The sequence below is a fragment of the Puma concolor genome, chromosome C1 (assembly GCF_028749965.1).
Source record: "Puma concolor isolate L17-30 chromosome C1, mPumCon1.1.hap2, whole genome shotgun sequence".
NCBI classification, from domain to species: domain Eukaryota; kingdom Metazoa; phylum Chordata; class Mammalia; order Carnivora; family Felidae; genus Puma; species Puma concolor.
The window spans coordinates 85,592,062-85,608,347 of NC_141674.1; the positions used below are offsets into that span (position 1 = coordinate 85,592,062).

General features: G+C 41.2%; 1 protein-coding gene across 3 annotated transcripts in view; it reads right to left on the reverse strand.

The window, feature by feature from the left end:
- Positions 1-16,286, reverse strand: part of FRRS1 (ferric chelate reductase 1) — a 105,299-nt gene that overhangs the window by 68,526 nt on the left and 20,487 nt on the right. Inside the window, exon 2 of one of the 3 annotated variants that reach the window (XM_086717659.1) lies at positions 11,099-11,210. The exons of the other annotated variants lie outside the window; for them this stretch is intronic. The gene's annotated coding sequence lies outside the window, so the exon portion shown is untranslated. The remainder of the gene's footprint in view (positions 1-11,098; positions 11,211-16,286) is intronic. 3 annotated transcript variants of the gene reach the window in all.

Here is a 16,286-nt window from a genome sequence, read left to right on the forward strand (position 1 = left end):
CTGCTCTCTCTCTCTCTCTCTCTCTCAAAAATAAAATAAAACATTAAAAATTAAAAAAAAATAAAAAGAATAAATGTTTGGCAAACAAATGTTTGCTGTACCACTCAGAAAAAAAGGGACATAGATGACTTTAATCAAAGAGCTCTAGCTAGGTTCCTCCCTGGCCACCATACCTAATTCATAGTATAATGCAGTTGTCTATGTTGATAGTTCTCCCTAGAGCAGATTCTCTATCTAAATTATTTTTAGACAGTTTGGGGAGAGGTAGAGAGCTTTTCATGATCTACTGTTTGGTTGCTTTTTAACTCAAAATAATCTTCATGCCAAAGTAGGTCCATCTTGGCACAGCCTGCCCTTGACCCCTACAGGGTAGAGGGAAAATTATTTTTCCACCTCTACACATATCAGTTAAAGCCCTTCAGAATATGATTTCTGATTGCCTCTCTGGATCTTACCATTGAAAATGCTTTGCAGTGATCCAGATGTTCTTTACTTATTACAAGTAAGGCCCTTCCTGGGGCACCTGGATGGCTTATTCAGTTGAGTGTCTGACTCTTGAGTTTGGCTCAGGTCACGATCTCACGGTTCATGGGTTTGAACCCATATCAGGCTCTGCATTGGCAGTGCAGAGCCTACTTAGGATTCCCTCTCTCTCCCTCTCTCTCTCTCTCTACCCCTCCCCTGCTCAATGCATACACACTCCTTCTCTCTTTCAATATAAATACATAAATAAACTTAAAAAAAAAAAAAACAATTAAGACCCTTCCTTTTCTGATTCCATTTGTGTCTTTTGGCTCAACACTCATCAAGAGGTGAACCCAGCTTTGGGTGTTCCAGGTGGGGGAAAGACAGTAAGGTATACCCTAAACTAAGAAGGCTCTTTGAGGCTGGAAAACAAAGCAGTCAACTCCAAACAGTTTACACAGACTTTTATTCAGAGTAACTTATTAACAGGGGGTGGATCGGGTGGAGAATGATCCATGGCAACTGCATAGTTACTCTCCACAAAGTCCAGACCTTAGTCTACAGATTGTATAGAGTGAAAGACACTTGGGGAGGGGCACTGTAGTGAAACAAAAGGATTCACACACACTTCAAAGGGCTTGTATGCACCCAACTGACAGCTAACCCTTAATTAGATCTTGTGGCATACTTGTGCATCAGGAAGGAGAGAGACTGTGGTATCTCTAACAAATTCATGGGAGGCCACAACAAGCTTCCCCCCAATCCTGGCTTTGGCGGGCATTTCTAAAGTATGTATATTAATCTCCAAGAGGCCTGGAACATGTTGCCCCAAGAGAGGTCATGGTGCAAATATAAACAAGATGGAGGGCCAAGGATGGAGTCAGCATTATTAGCACTCCCACAGTAGGTATGTGTGTGTCCATTAATAACATACCTGTGCCCACCTCTGCCTCTGTTGTGTTGGCCCAGTTTGCATGTCGGCTTTTGTCTTTTTGTCTCTCTCTTATTCTATAGAAACATTGAGGACCTACCACAGTATGCTTTGTATTTTGTCCTAAGCTCCTTCCATGGGATACTAGATCTTATTTCTCACACCTGCAGTCATTGCATTGGGGTTCTTAACCAAAATAATTTTGTGGGAACCATCATGGCACCTTGTCTAAATTTAAATATTGCCTCTGGTTTAAGTTTTCTACACCTTTTTGGACAGTGGAGATTGTTTTTGTTTTGAGATGCCAAAACCAGGGATAGTGGTGAGAGGTGGCAAATAAAGACTGACATATCAAAAGATGCAGCATGGGCAAGCTCATGTTCAGGAAGAGTCTAGTGTAGGGTTGGATATTGGAGTATACTATGCTCTGAATAGGAAGTCACTTGTCAGGAGTTCTATAGACTGATCAAGTCTGCACTGAACTGTACACAACTGCCATCCTCCCCTTTTCTGTTACTGATCCATCTATCACAGCCACTGACTCAGGAAACTAACAGGTAAGTCACAGCATGCTACCCTGGCCAGTTGCCCCAGCCCAAGGAATCGGAAGGGGCTGGACAAATCGAAAGCATAGGTCCTGGCTGGGTTTGCCAACGATGTTGCCGGAAAAAAACTCAGATAAACTTGTTGCAAGAGAAACAAATAACTTAAGAAACGGGATATGGAAAAGAGAAAGGGAGGGATTCATTTCTATTGCTGGGAGCCAGGGGAGGCGGCAGGCTCAAGCCTCAACAACTGACCTCTCTACTTGCAAGATGGACACCTAGAGTTTTATAGGGAGAGGCTGGGATCATGTACATGCAAGAAAGCAGGCAGAGGGATGTAATCATATGTGGGGGTCAATATGTGTTAGGCATGTGATCACGGGCAGGGAAAGAGATGTGGTCTCTTAGGCATTCTGTTGCTATCAGGTCTTTTTTGTCCTGGTGACTGGAATGTTCCAGTCATTGTCAAACATCTTCATCAATGCCTCAAGAAAGTGCCATAAGAAACAAGAACAATGGATTTCAGTTACAGCATGAGCTCAGCGGTCTTGTCTATTTCTGATTTTAACTGTTGGGGTTTACAGTTGAGCAAGAGGGCTCCCTGACATCCCCTGCCCTTTGGTTGAAACTGAGCATGCTTTCACAGCCAAGCTTACTTCAGTTGTTCCAAAAAGATAATTTATGAGCACATTTTGAGTTTAAATGTATTTAAGCCTCTGTATCAGAGCTGAATAAATGCTGCTCTGGTTTTCAAAAAAAAGAGAAAATTAAATCCTAGAAACTGCAGATCTTGATGGCAATGCCATACAAAACTCCATGTTTTATGAGAAAAGCTAAAGCTGATCACTAGGAGCAGTTTAGGTTAATAAACTACCAGAGACTATAAGTTAACTTCCTTTACATTTATCAGACGGGCTTATCAGAAGCATGCCATTGACATAACACAACAGGCTCTCCCATGATATACAGTGTATGAAATTTAGTGTACTTAAAAAAAAAATGCTGGCTGTATTCTAGGATCAAGTTGATGGTCTGTGATAAAGGGAGAGACGCCCTATCCTCACCCTTGCCTTTTAGCACCCTGTTCACACTCTTAGTCAAGTATTTCATGACTGATCCCTGGCATGAAGCATTTTTTAAAGTTAAGAGTAAAGTTTAATATCAGTCATGATCACTATGGCTGCAATAGTATAATGTATCTGGAAGTTGATAAATTATCCGATAAGGTATGTGATCTCAGCTTTAGGTTAGGTTGTGCCCATTGCTTGATTTAAGTCTGTCCAAGCTTATTTGGGGAATTATATATGCAGTCCCTACAGAACTCTCTCTGTATGAATAGCTGAAGTATCTCCTGAGAGAAAACTTATCCTAGAGAAATCTGGCACAACAAGCTGATTCAGTAACAGAGCCTTTGTAGGAAGGGATGGACAATTCTAGCACAGAGTGGTGCTTGTCAATTACATTTATTTCCAAGAACAGTCTCTAAGGACCTATATTGCAATCCTATAAAGAAAGGAGTCACATAAATAAAACCAAAGAACTGTGTATTATTTAGCTATTGCTGCATAACAAATTGCCACACATTTAGTTGCTAAAAACAACACACATTTAGTATCTCAGAGAATCTGGGCATAGCTTAACCCAGACCTTGGCTTCTCACGAAGCTGCAATCAAAGTACCAGACAGGGCTAGCATCTCTTCCAAAAGCTCCATGGGAGAATCATCTGCTCCCAGGTTCGCGTGGTTGTGAGCAGGATTCAACTGTCTATGTTCTGTTGGATTGGAGCCCCTGTCTCTTGCCTACTGGCAGCCAGTAGTGGCCCTTGGTCCCTTTGCACTGGGCCTCCCCAACACGGCTTCTTGCTTCATGCATGCAAGCCTAGAAGGCAATCTAGAGAGTCAGCTAGCAATATGAAAGTTATGATACCATGTAATGTAATTATGGAAGTGCCAGCCCATCACTTCTGCCATATTCTATTGGTTAGAAGCTAGTCACAGGTCCCACCCACACTCAAGGTGAAGGGGGTACACAGGCATGAATATCAGGAAACAAAGATAATTGGGGAACATTCTAGGGTCTCTCTGTCTCAAACTGGTGTGTTAAAAATTAAAAGTCATTGGGGCACCTGGGTGGTTAAGTGGCCAACTCTTGATTTTGGCTCAAGTCATGGTCCCAGGGTCATGGGATTAAGCCCCACATTGGGCTCCAAGCTGACCATGGAGTCTGCTTGGGACCCCCCTCCACCCCCCCTTTCTCACAAGCCCTCTCTCTCTAAAATTAAAAAAGTCATTAATTAATTAAAATCTTAAAAATTAAGTCTTTAGAGTATCAGCAGCATGACTTTAGTACTGCTTTAACAGAGTGCAACATAAGGAGAGAAAAAGTAATAATGGAAACTCATTGTGGGTCAGAGAGTACAAGGAAGCTGGAGGCGACTTCGGAGCCAATCTGAGGCTGAAGAACACTAAAACAAACTTAGAATTCTTTGTATTTCAGCTAAGGACCAGGTTCAACAGGGAAACACTCAAGTTTGAAATCAGTAATTATAAATACCCACATGGTGGCAGTAGATGACAGTATTCTGAGCAACTAAGTACAGAAAAGCAAATTTATCTCCCTTGATGGCTACCCATGTTTTCCTTTCTGTCTGATCACTGGAAGGAGAGGGAGGTAACTACTCTCTTTCTACCCACCTATCCTCAAAGCACTACCCACAAAGCATCTACCCCTGAAGAGTGAGGACCGAGACAGTTCACTGTATTCTTTGCACAATTCTTCTAGAAGAGTAGGAGGGTCTCAGGGAGAAGGAATAAGGTCTCCTGAAATACATACCTACAAAGACTTATCAAGTACTAACAGTCAAATGAGTCAGCACAACGTTAATTAAAAATATCATACTTAGTCTGCTATAAAGCCAGTCTACCTCAGAATTGACACTATTGAGAAATCCTAGAAGAAAAGTATCAAATAAAACAGGGAATATTATTTCTACAAATGAGAGACATTAAGGAGAAAGAATTAGTGCTATATATACATGCCCACAAATATATTCATGTATTTACACATATACTTGACAGAAATTCATAGCATTATCCAGTAAGAGTAAGTAGATCTGGCATTAATAAAACAGGAGGTAATTCTATAGGTGTTCCAAAAAAAAGGTGTTATTATCAGAGAAATTTTATTACCTGAAATATAAACTCAGAAATCTAAATAAGACTGTGATTAGCCTACATCTTCTTAATAACCCACACTCAGAGAGGTTGATATCTGGCAATGTTGGGATTCGTTTGATCTTGGGACATCCTAAAAGACAGTTTGGTTTTGCAAAAGTGAAAATGCCTCATGTCTTTAGGGGTCTTTTTCAAGGAATAACATTCCATTGTGTCCAAACAACAGCCAAAGAGGTAGAAAGTTGAAGTGCCTTATGAAACCTCAACAGTCATGTTTAGAGAGATGACAAACAGCTAATCGTGGAGGAATGATAAATGCTAGCATTATCCTCTGCCAACTCTATTCCCACACAAATCACAATAACATGCAATCGTTTGAGGAGTTAATACTGTGAGGAGAGAGCTGAGTTAACTGAAAAGATGAGCCCAACAGAAATCTGGAGAAAAGCTTACTCCAGGACGAGAAAGCAGTGAGAGAACACTTGCTGTTTTCAAGGATCAGCGAGATGGGCAGTGTGGTTGCAGTGCAATGAGAAAGGGAAAGGGTGGCGGGCAGTGAGGTCAGAGGGAGAACAGGCCTTGTAAGCCACCGTGAGGGCTATGGATTTTACTCTAGGCGTGATGGAAAGCCAGTGGGGACTTCTAAGTGGGGAAACAACACAATTCATGGTTTCATTTTATTTTATATTTATTTATTTTTTGAGAGAGAGAGAGCATGCGCGCATGCACCCGCACACGTTAGGGAAGGGGGGTGGGGGGATACAGAATCCAAAGCAGACTCCAGGATCTCAGATGTCAGCCCAGAGCCCAATGTAGGGCTTGAACTCATGAACCATGAGATCATGACCTGAGCTGAAGTCGGACACTTAACCGACTGAGCCACCCAGGAGCCCCAATTCACGGTTTTAAATGATTTAAATGATTAGAAAACATTCTAACAGTTATATATAATATATATGAAATCCATGATTCATATTTATCTGGAGGGCTGGAAAAGCATGATAGCAGGACAAATGATGAGGTCTGAAGGACACTGTATTTTGAAGGTAGAGCTGACAGAATTGGGTGGATTGAGTGTGTAGATAGGAGACAGAATCCAGAAGGTGCAGGAAGATCAGAGGAGAGTGCAGCGCATTAGGGAGAATATGAAGGTTTGGTTTGGAACAGGTTACGTGTCAGATGCCCAGAGAATTAAGAGTCATTTCAAACCTACAATCAGAACTTGGTGACTAGTTTCACAGGAGTTAGCAAGGAGAAGGGAAGCAGAAAGGATCATACTCAGTCAAACATCTCTTAAGCTTGCTCCCAGATGCTCAATTTCTTATTTTTGTGTTTGGCTCCCAGATGCTCAATTTCTTTTCTTTTTTTTTGTAATCTTATTTATTTATTTATTTTGAGAGAGAGAGCATGCACAGAGCAGGGGCAGAGAGAGGAAGAGAGAGAGAATCTCAAGCAGGCTCCCCACTGTCAGCATGGAGCCCTGCACAGGACCCAAACTCACGAACCACATGAGTCTGCCGCTTAACTAACTGAGCCATCCAGGAGCCCCCCAGATGCTCAATTTCTAATGCCTTCAGGTACACAACCAATACAACCAGGACTGAGAATCTCTGGTTTATAAGATTATAACAAACTCAGAATATTTTCCTGCAATAATTATAATATGTTGAGCAAATGCATCTGGTTCATATTCAGCTATTATTTCTTATTAACTAAATTTAAAAATCACCATTGGAAAGACATTTTTTTCTCCTTCAAGTGGTAGTCACAATTTCATCTGGATTATATAGCTAAAAAACAAATATTGTATTAAACTCATTGCCAGCGAGGTAACCACACATTTGCTGCAGGTTCTGAGTGGGTATTGGGTATAATAACAATTCAATGAGCAATTATTATAAGTCTAAACTCATCGTCACGGCCAGATGACAAAAAGGAAATTATTTCTGCCATAGATGATTTTACAATCAAGTGCAGAGACCAAGGATAACAGGAAACAATTAGAAAACAAAGCCAGGCATATGTGGCGTTAACAGGTCAAAGTAGAGCACACTGAAGAGAAATGACAGTGTGGGATGAGTAGTTAAAGAGGGCTTCATGAAGGACACATACCTTGAATTAGGGAAAATAGATGAGCAAAGGGATGTGTCGGTTTTTTTGCTGTTTTTGTTTTTGTTTCAGATAAAAGGATGTAAATACATAAGCTTGGAGGGCACTAGTTGGGAGATGGATCTGACTAGAAAAGAGAGTATGTTTATGAGAGCATGGCACAGTAAAAATGAATGGCAGAAATACAAAAGTATAGGCAGTCCCCAACTAGCAAACAACTCAGAACTAGAAGCATTGCCCAGCTTCTTTAATACCATGCACACATTCAAATACCTTACGCTCAAGCTGATGACCTTGCTTCTTCTCTCCCTGAGAAAGATGAAGGAATCAAAGAAGAAAACCATTTCTAAACTCCTACCATCACATCACCCAACCTACCAGCATGTGCACCCTGGCAGTCTGCCTTCTCTCTGTCCTGAGCAGGACCTGGAGGTGTTCCCACTCTATAGCTAATCCCTCCACTTGTACACCAGGTTCTTCCTCTCTCACTTACTCAAGGTCATCACTCCAGTGATTCTCCCTGTGCAGAATTTTTTGTTTGCCCCTTGAGATCCATTTTCCTCCTGCCCCTGCCCTACTCTTTGCCAGAGAGTCTGCCCTGAGTCAACGGGTTCCCCTGCCCTTCAGCTTCCATATTGTTCTGTCCAGTGGGAAGGACAGGGGTGCCCAGGAAAGGGCTTGGGATGTGTAGGAGGGAGGAAAGTGGAGGTGGGAATTTATTTTTCCAGCTCCTTCCCTGTGGGCTGGCTTAGTCCATCCACCAAATGGCACAGGTAGATCTTAAGAGAGCTCCCCTTTTCCGGGTTCTGGTAACTTTTCCCCTCCCCTAATTGGTATTAATACCAATCTGTAACTTACCCCCAGGGTACTACTCTATCCCTTTGTTTTCTTTATACTCTGATCATAATTTTGTATAATAAATCATCCCTGTTAAAACTTCAAATTAGGGGTGCCTGGGTGGCTCAGTTGGTTGAGCATCCAACTTCACTCAGGTCATGATATCCTTGGTTCATGAGTTCAAGTCCCGCACTGGGTTCTCTGCTGTCAGTACAAAGCCCATTTTGGATCCTCTGTCCACCCCCCCACCTCCGCTCTCTCTACACTTCCCCTGCTGGTATGTGCAATCTCTCTCAAAAATAAATAAACACTTTTTTTAAAAAAGCTAAAAAAAAAAAAAAAGAAAGAAAGAAAAGTTCAAATTATCCAACTTGTGCACACCATCTGCTTCTTGCCAGGACCTAGACTGATACATATCCCTTTTCCTCTTATATCATCAGTTTTTACATCTCAACTGAGTCCTACTGATAGTAAATAAACATACTGTTTTTTCCCTGATATTAAAAACAAAAGGGGTGCCTGGATGGCTCAGTCTGTTAAGCATCCAACTCTTGATTGTCGCTCAGGTCATGATCTCTCCATTTGTAGGATCCATCCCAGAGTTGGGGTCTGCACTGATAGCACAGAGTCTGCTTGAGATTCTCTGTCCTCCTCTCTCTGCCCCTCTTCTGCTCACTTGGGCTCTCTCTCTCAAGAATAAATAAATTTTAAAAAGAGAGAGAGAGAGTCCTAACGGCCTACTCCTCTCCAGCTACCACATCTTTTCTCTGCTCCTTCTTAGGGCAAACCTCTTTGAAAGGACTGTCTTACTGGCATCCTCAGTTCCTCTCCCACTCAGCCCCACTAACTGCTCTCATCGGATTACCAACTGAATCTTTGTTCTTTCTGGATCCATCAACAGCCCTTCCCTCATACCCCTCCTGGAACCCTTCCTCTACTTCTCATCCAGCATGCCAAGCTCTCTTGTTTTTCCTCCAAACTCTACGCTGGTTGTTCCATCTCAGTTCCCTTTTCCTGTTTTGTTTTTTGTTTTATTTTATCTTCACTTCTTATTGTTGAGTATCCCCAGAGCTGACATTTTGAAACTTTTCTCTTTGCTACATGCATTTCAGTGGAGCTCTCACCATTTATAAAATCAGGACTCCCAAGTTTATATCAGTGCCTCAGATCCCCACAATGAACACCAGATTCCTATATCCAGCTGCCTTTTGACATCCCCACTTGAATTTCTAATATAGATTTCAAACTCTACAAGTCCAAAATTAAACTCCTGATCTTCTTCTCCAAATCTGCTTCATCCATAATTTTCCTCACATCATTTAATGACAACTTCATACTTTTTTTTTTTTTTTTTGTAAGGAGGCTCCACACCCAATGTGGAGCTTGAACTCACAACCCTGAGATCAAGAGTCAGATGTTCTATTGACTGGGTCACTGAGGCATCCCTGGCAACTTCATACTTTCAACTTCAGTTTTCAGTAGTCTAAAAATGTGGTCATGCTTGACTCCTCTTTTCCTCATATCCAATCCAATTGACTCTCCCTTCAAAATACAACCAGAATTTGACCGCTTCTCACCACCTCCACCGTCACTATCTCAGTCAAATGCACCATTATGTCAGCTGGATATTTGTCTCTGACAAAATTTCACCTCTCCAGTCTTCCTTCAAGCCCTGAAAGGCAGGTATGAGGCTTAGTTGGTGGCTCTCTTTAGAATATGGGGAATTAACTGTCTCTGGTCCTCACATCTGTACTTTATAATTCTGGGCCAAGAGCAGGGGAAAATCTCACTTAACATCTTATTACAACTGAAATCCTGTCACACTGAATTTAACCCTACAGGAGATTACGTAGTTGAAGACCCCCAGGACCTGCCATTATCATGACCTCCATGAGCAGCCTAGAGAGTGATTAGTCCTCAGAGGAGCAGAGGAAATAAGGTTCTAGGAGGGAGGTCTTTGGGAACAAAATGGTGACAAAAGAGGCACTGGAATTATAAAAGGATAAGTTTGTTGAGTATGATGTGGTATGGTTGGGGGGAAATATGGGGAAATATGTTTCAAACTGACTCTACAAACTTTGAAAAAGAAATGTGCCATCAGTTGGATATGGCAGTGGGGGGTAGGGGGGTCAGCATTGCTATAAAAGAGAGAGGCCAAATACACAGGTGGAACTCAAGCCTTTCATTCCCATTTAAGAGTGTTTCTAGTTTTATCTGAATACGAGAGTAGTCCACCACAGCTTAGTTTTATTACTACTAGCATTATTATTTTATCTGCCTTATGGTCCCAGAATATGAGGAAATAGAAGATAACTAGGGCACCTGGGTGGCTCAGTCAGTTAAACATCCAATTTCAGCTCAGGTCATGATCTGTTTGAGTTCAAGCCCCACTTCAGGTGAGCTTGTGCCCCGCTTCAGGCTCTGCACTGACAGTGCAAAGCCTGCATGGGATTCTCTCTCTCCCTCTCTCTCTCTCTGCCCCTCACTCTCCCTCTCTCTCTGCCCCTCACTCTCTCTCTCTCGTCCTCTCATAAAAATAAATAAATAAATAAATAAATAAATAAATAAATAAATAAATAAAATGTTTTTAAAAATTAAAATAAAATAAAATATTTTAAAAAACGAAATAGAAGATAACTTTGGAATTTGGCAGGGGGGGTTTGGTTTTGTTCTGCAAAGTCAATTGAATATCCTCTTTCACTTATGTACCTATAAGGTCAATACACCATCAGCTTTGGACAAGTGTGTGAGAATTCATTACCCTCTTAGTAAAGCCATAGGGAGGGAAATTTTGCTTAAGGTAACTTGAGACCTTCTACTGGATTCCCCTGCTAATCAAAAGTAGAGTATTCCTATGAAAACTTCTGTGAGCCAGAATGGCATAAAGCAAAGAAGCAATTACCATTCATTTATGTGGAAAATGTTTTGAGTATTCCCAGATGCAAAAATAATTTCTCTTAGGCTTTTCTGATACCTCAGGACACATCTTGCTAACAGATGCATAAAATAAGTCAAGATAAAGCACAGATGCTCACACAGTTCAAAGCTCTGGCGGCTTGATTTGAGATGCTGAGTTTAGTTCCCAGGGAGGAGCTTGGAGTGGCCACTCTCATTGCTGGGGGTGCACGCTGCCTCTATATAATGGCTCACTGCAAAACAAACACCAAATGCTATTATTATTTTTCACTTTCTTTCATAAAAGCAAAAATTCTCTTTGAATTTTTTCCAGTTATAGGTTTTCTGTAAAACTGAAGTGGCCTAACATGACCTTTTGAAAACAAGAGATCCCTATACCTACTGGCTTTTCCCTGAGATAGGAAGCCCGGATTGTATTGATCCAAGCCAGTGACAGAGAAACTCATGGGGTTTATGAAATAAAGTTATGGCAAAAGCATAAAGGAAGGACCAATGCCCAGCACTGAGCCACAGAACTGAGCCGAGAGGGCAAATGAGGCAGTCTCTGCCCTAATCCAGCCGGCCTGGGGGCAAATATGCACTCTGGAGAAGTCACTGTGCATATTTCAAGGATTTCATTACTGAGGTCTAGTAGGCTTACTGCAGTAGGAAGTCCATGAAGTAGCAGCTTCTAGAATCCAAACTGAACCTGCTTGCCTGGAGAGATCTGACAGATTCAAACCCTGGGAAAGTGGTTGGGGGAGAAATGAAAAAAGCAATGGTTCTGGAGTTATGGTCAGTTTGCATAGGCCCTTCTCCTCTAAGAATAATATGAGGGAAGCGAGATGGCCTACCCTAAAAAGTCAGCTACCGCTGGTGCTCCACCCCTAGGGCCTCCCGGAAGCTGGAGATTTAGCCCCAACTATCCAGGGACAATTCTGAACTGAAAACCAACCTCCAGTGTGGACTTGTCAACAACACCACATCAGGGAGATCTGGAGCACCTAATTACTGATAATAATAAATACCTAGGATTCCTGGACAGATAAAAACTGGAAGGCTGTGAAGAAAATGGATCAGAGCTGTTGCCCATCAAGGCCTGTGGACCCCCATGCTCTCTGTTATACAGCATGAATGGGAGTTATTTCCACCCCAAACTATAAAAATGTTCGCCTCAATTGCATTATTTAAGTTTTAGGATTTGAAGGGAAGGTTTCACAACTGAAAATAAGTGGGCCAACACTGTGTTCTTCCACACCATCAGGCAGCCTCCACCCATCTGATACAGCTGTCTACTGAAATCTGCCAACAGGACAGTTAAAAATAGATGGTGGCTCCCTTAAAGGAGTTGCATGATTGATTTATATAGCCTTTCATAGTTATTTGCCTAGATCAGTTGTCTCCAAATGTTTTTGCTTGCATGCCCTTAAAGAAATGTGAAAGCCGTGTATCCTTCACAAATTTTTAAGTTGACTAATATTTTTAAATGTGTTTAAAAAGTTTATTTATCCATGGGTTAATAATACTTTATTGAGAGAATAAGTCAGGATTTAGCTATTCTTATTTTTTATTTACACCTACAGTACTTTAAAAAATCTCATTTTTATACATAAGTAGTGAGAATAGAAGTTCTGTTAGTGAAACTTAAAATATATTAAGTTTTTATTTTGCATCTAATAATTGGAACAACATATTAATATTGGAGAGGGAGGAATTAATTTAATAAAGCTGTTTTTCTAAAATTTAGGGCACTAAGTCATAGGTGGTATTTTTGGAATATTTGTTCTGCATCCCATATATATTAGTGTTAGTGTAGGTCCTGCTTTTTTTTTTTTTTAATTTTTTTTAACATTTATTTACTTTTGAGACAGAGAGAGACAGAGCATGAACGGGGGAGGGTCAGAGAGAGGGAGACACAGAATCTGAAACAGGCTCCAGGCTCTGAGCTGTCAGCACAGGCCCGACGCGGGGCTCAAACTCACGGACTGCGAAATCATGACCTGAGCTGAAGTCCGCCGCTTAACCTACCGAGCCACCCAGGCGCCCCGGTCCTGCTTTTAAGAACATGAAAAGCAATGATGAGAGAAATAGACAGAAAAAGATCAGGTCTAAGGATGGATTCAGGCTTTGTTCAAATATAACTTGAGTTGCAGACCTCTTTAAAAAAAAAGAATACCAAAAAAATATTAAAAATTTAAAAAATAAAAAAGAATACATTATTAACAAAAAATGGTATAAAAGTATTTATGTAATACAAGAATAAAATCACAACAAATTATAAATTTAAAGGATGATAAACTCCACAAACATCATATAACCTAGAAAAACAGAAAATATCATGAACATATCTCACTTGTTCTACATTTTTGGGCTGATACTTTTTTTAAGTTTATTTATTTATTTTGAAAGAGAGAGTGGGGGAAGGACAGAAATGAAAGAGAGAGAGAGAGAGAGAGAGAGAGAGAGAGAGAGAGAGAGAGAGTCCCAAGCAGGCTCTAAGCTGTCAGCACAGAGCCCAACATGGGGCTCAATCCCACAACCGTGAGATCATGACCTGAACTGAAATCAAGGGCCAGCCCTTAACCGACTGAGTAATCCAGGTGACTCTGAGCTGACACTTTCAATTACCCCTTCAAATGATGATGGCTTTTTATATCATTTTCTATGGGAAAAAGAGAAAGATAATCAAGACTTCTTCAACATAATTAATACATTTTCTTTTTATTATTAATAGTTAAGAAAAACTTCTTTATGTTTCATAATTATCGGTAATTATTGGTTAAGCCACATCTATCATTTTCTCCCAGTTTCTTATTCAGGAAGTGCTTCTCGCCAGGGTAAGCCCTTGAAGACTCCAGCGCTTTGACTGGAAAGGCTACGGCTACAGCATGGGGGCCGCATCCTTGCCGCCTGCCTTTCTGGCCCACCTGAGTGTGCTGCTCTGACGTGACTCCCTCAGGGGTAACTCACTGTTTGACAAAATATGAATATGAAAGAGGTCAAATAAACTGTCAAACAAAAACTGTCCTCCAACTGCACCTTACTACTGACTTTGGAATATCCCAACACAGGTCAAATTACTACTTCTCTCATGTCGTGACTCACCCTAAACGGATATTCATATAAGACAGGAAAAGACAATGGCCTATGGAAGGTTTAAGATTAAAAGGGAATTCTCCAGGACACCTGAGTGGCTCAGTTGGTTGAGCATCTGACTCTTGATTTCCACTCAGGTCATGATCCCAGGGTCGTGAAATAGAGCTCCCTGTCGGGCTCCGTGCCGGCAGCGTGGGGCCTGCTTAGGATTCTCTCTCTCTGCAAATAATACATACATACATACATACATACATACATACATAAATGTTCCCTCTCTCCCTCTGCCCCTCTTCTACACATGCTCTCTCTCTCTCTAAAATAAAAAGAGAGAGAGGGAGAATTCTCCAATGCCAATATTATACATCTAAAGTTTGTATTCCCCAAGATGATGCATCATGGAAAATTTGGGATGGATAAGAGGTATTCCTTTTTTTTTGAAAAGTGGGAAAATGGAGACTGTGAAAGAGAATTTGGGGAAAGGAAAAACAGTATCAAGGTATATTCTCTAGTTGTTGGATACATTATTCTCTGGGCCCCTGCTATTCTCTGATTTAAGCCAACATCAATACAGTTACTGGCATTATTCAAAGCTTCTATATCATTATTAATATTTTGTCTACTCTATCATTAATTTTGAGATATGAATCAAAATATTCCACTGTGATTGCAGATTTGTCAATTTCTCCCTGTAGTTCTATCCATTTTTGCCTTGTAAATATTGAGCATTTTAATTAGGTATATTCAAGTTTAAAATTACTAGATAGTACTAGTGAATTGAATCTTATCCTAGCACTTATCCCATTATATTGTAATTATTAGTTTATTTGTATGATTCACCACTAGAAAGCTGGCTTATTAAGGAAGGATCAATGTTGGACTCATGGGTGAGTACCTGATACCACTATTACAGATCAGGCTCTCATTACCTCTTTCCTGACTAGTAATACAACCTCCTAACCAGACCAGTAGTAAGCTACCAGTTTCAGCCCCTTAAAATCTCTCTCAGATTAATATTCTGTGAGAACAGCTCTGATATTTCTTTTTAATTTTTTAAAATTTTCCTTTTTTTTAAAGTTTATTTATTTATTTTGAGAGAGAGAGAGAGCAGAGGAGGGGCAGAGGGAGAGCCCAATACAGGGCTCAATGCCATAAACCGCGAAATCATGACCTGAGCTGAAACCAAGAATTGGAAGCTTAACCAACTGAGCCACCCAGGTACCCCTGATATCATTCCTTTTTAAAAATGTGGCTCCCATGGGGCGCCTGGGTGGCGCAGTCGGTTAAGCGTCCGACTTCAGCCAGGTCACGATCTCGCGGTCCGGGAGTTCGAGCCCCGCGTCAGGCCCTGGGCTGATGGCTCAGAGCCTGGAGCCTGTTTCCGATTCTGTGTCTCCCTCTCTCTCTGCCCCTCCCCCGTTCATGCTCTGTCTCTCTCTGTCCCAAAAATAAATAAACGTTGGGGAAAAAAAAAAAATTTAAAAATGTGGCTCCCTATTGCTCATGAAATAAAATACAAACTCCACAGCTCATCATTCAAATTTCTCATGCCTTGGAATTCACATACTTTCCGCTCATTTCCCTCTCATATACTAGGAGGCCAATCAACCCAAAATTCTCACTGGCTGCACACAGATCCTATATGCCTTCTTCTTTCCACATATAATAATCAGATCATGTTATAATTTCCGACTCTGTAAGTCCAAATCCTTTGAAGTTAATCCCAAAATCCTCTTCCTCTGAAAGTTTTTGGCATATTCACCTGAATAATATTCTCCTTTTTTTTTTAACATTTATTTATTTTTGATACGGTGACAGAGTGCAAGCAGGGGAAGGGCAGAGAGAGAGGGAGACACAGAATCTGAAGCAGGCTCCAGGCTCTGAGCTATCAGCACAGAGCCTGACATGGGGCTTGAACTCATGAACCCAAGATCATGACCTGAGCTGAAGTCGGACGCTTAACCGACTGAGCCACCCAGGCGCCCCTATTCCCTCCTTCTTTTGAATGGTGTTATGGACTAAATGTTTGTGTCTCCTAGAAATCCATATGCTGAACCCTAACCCCCAGTGTGACTGTATTTAGGGATAAGGCCTATGAGGAGGTGATAAAAGTTAAATGAGGTCATAAGGATAGGGTCTTAATCTGATGGGACTGATACCCTTTTAAGAAGAAGAGAGCCCTGAGCTTGCTCTCACTATCATGTGATGACAGTGAGAAGGCGGCTATCAACAAACCA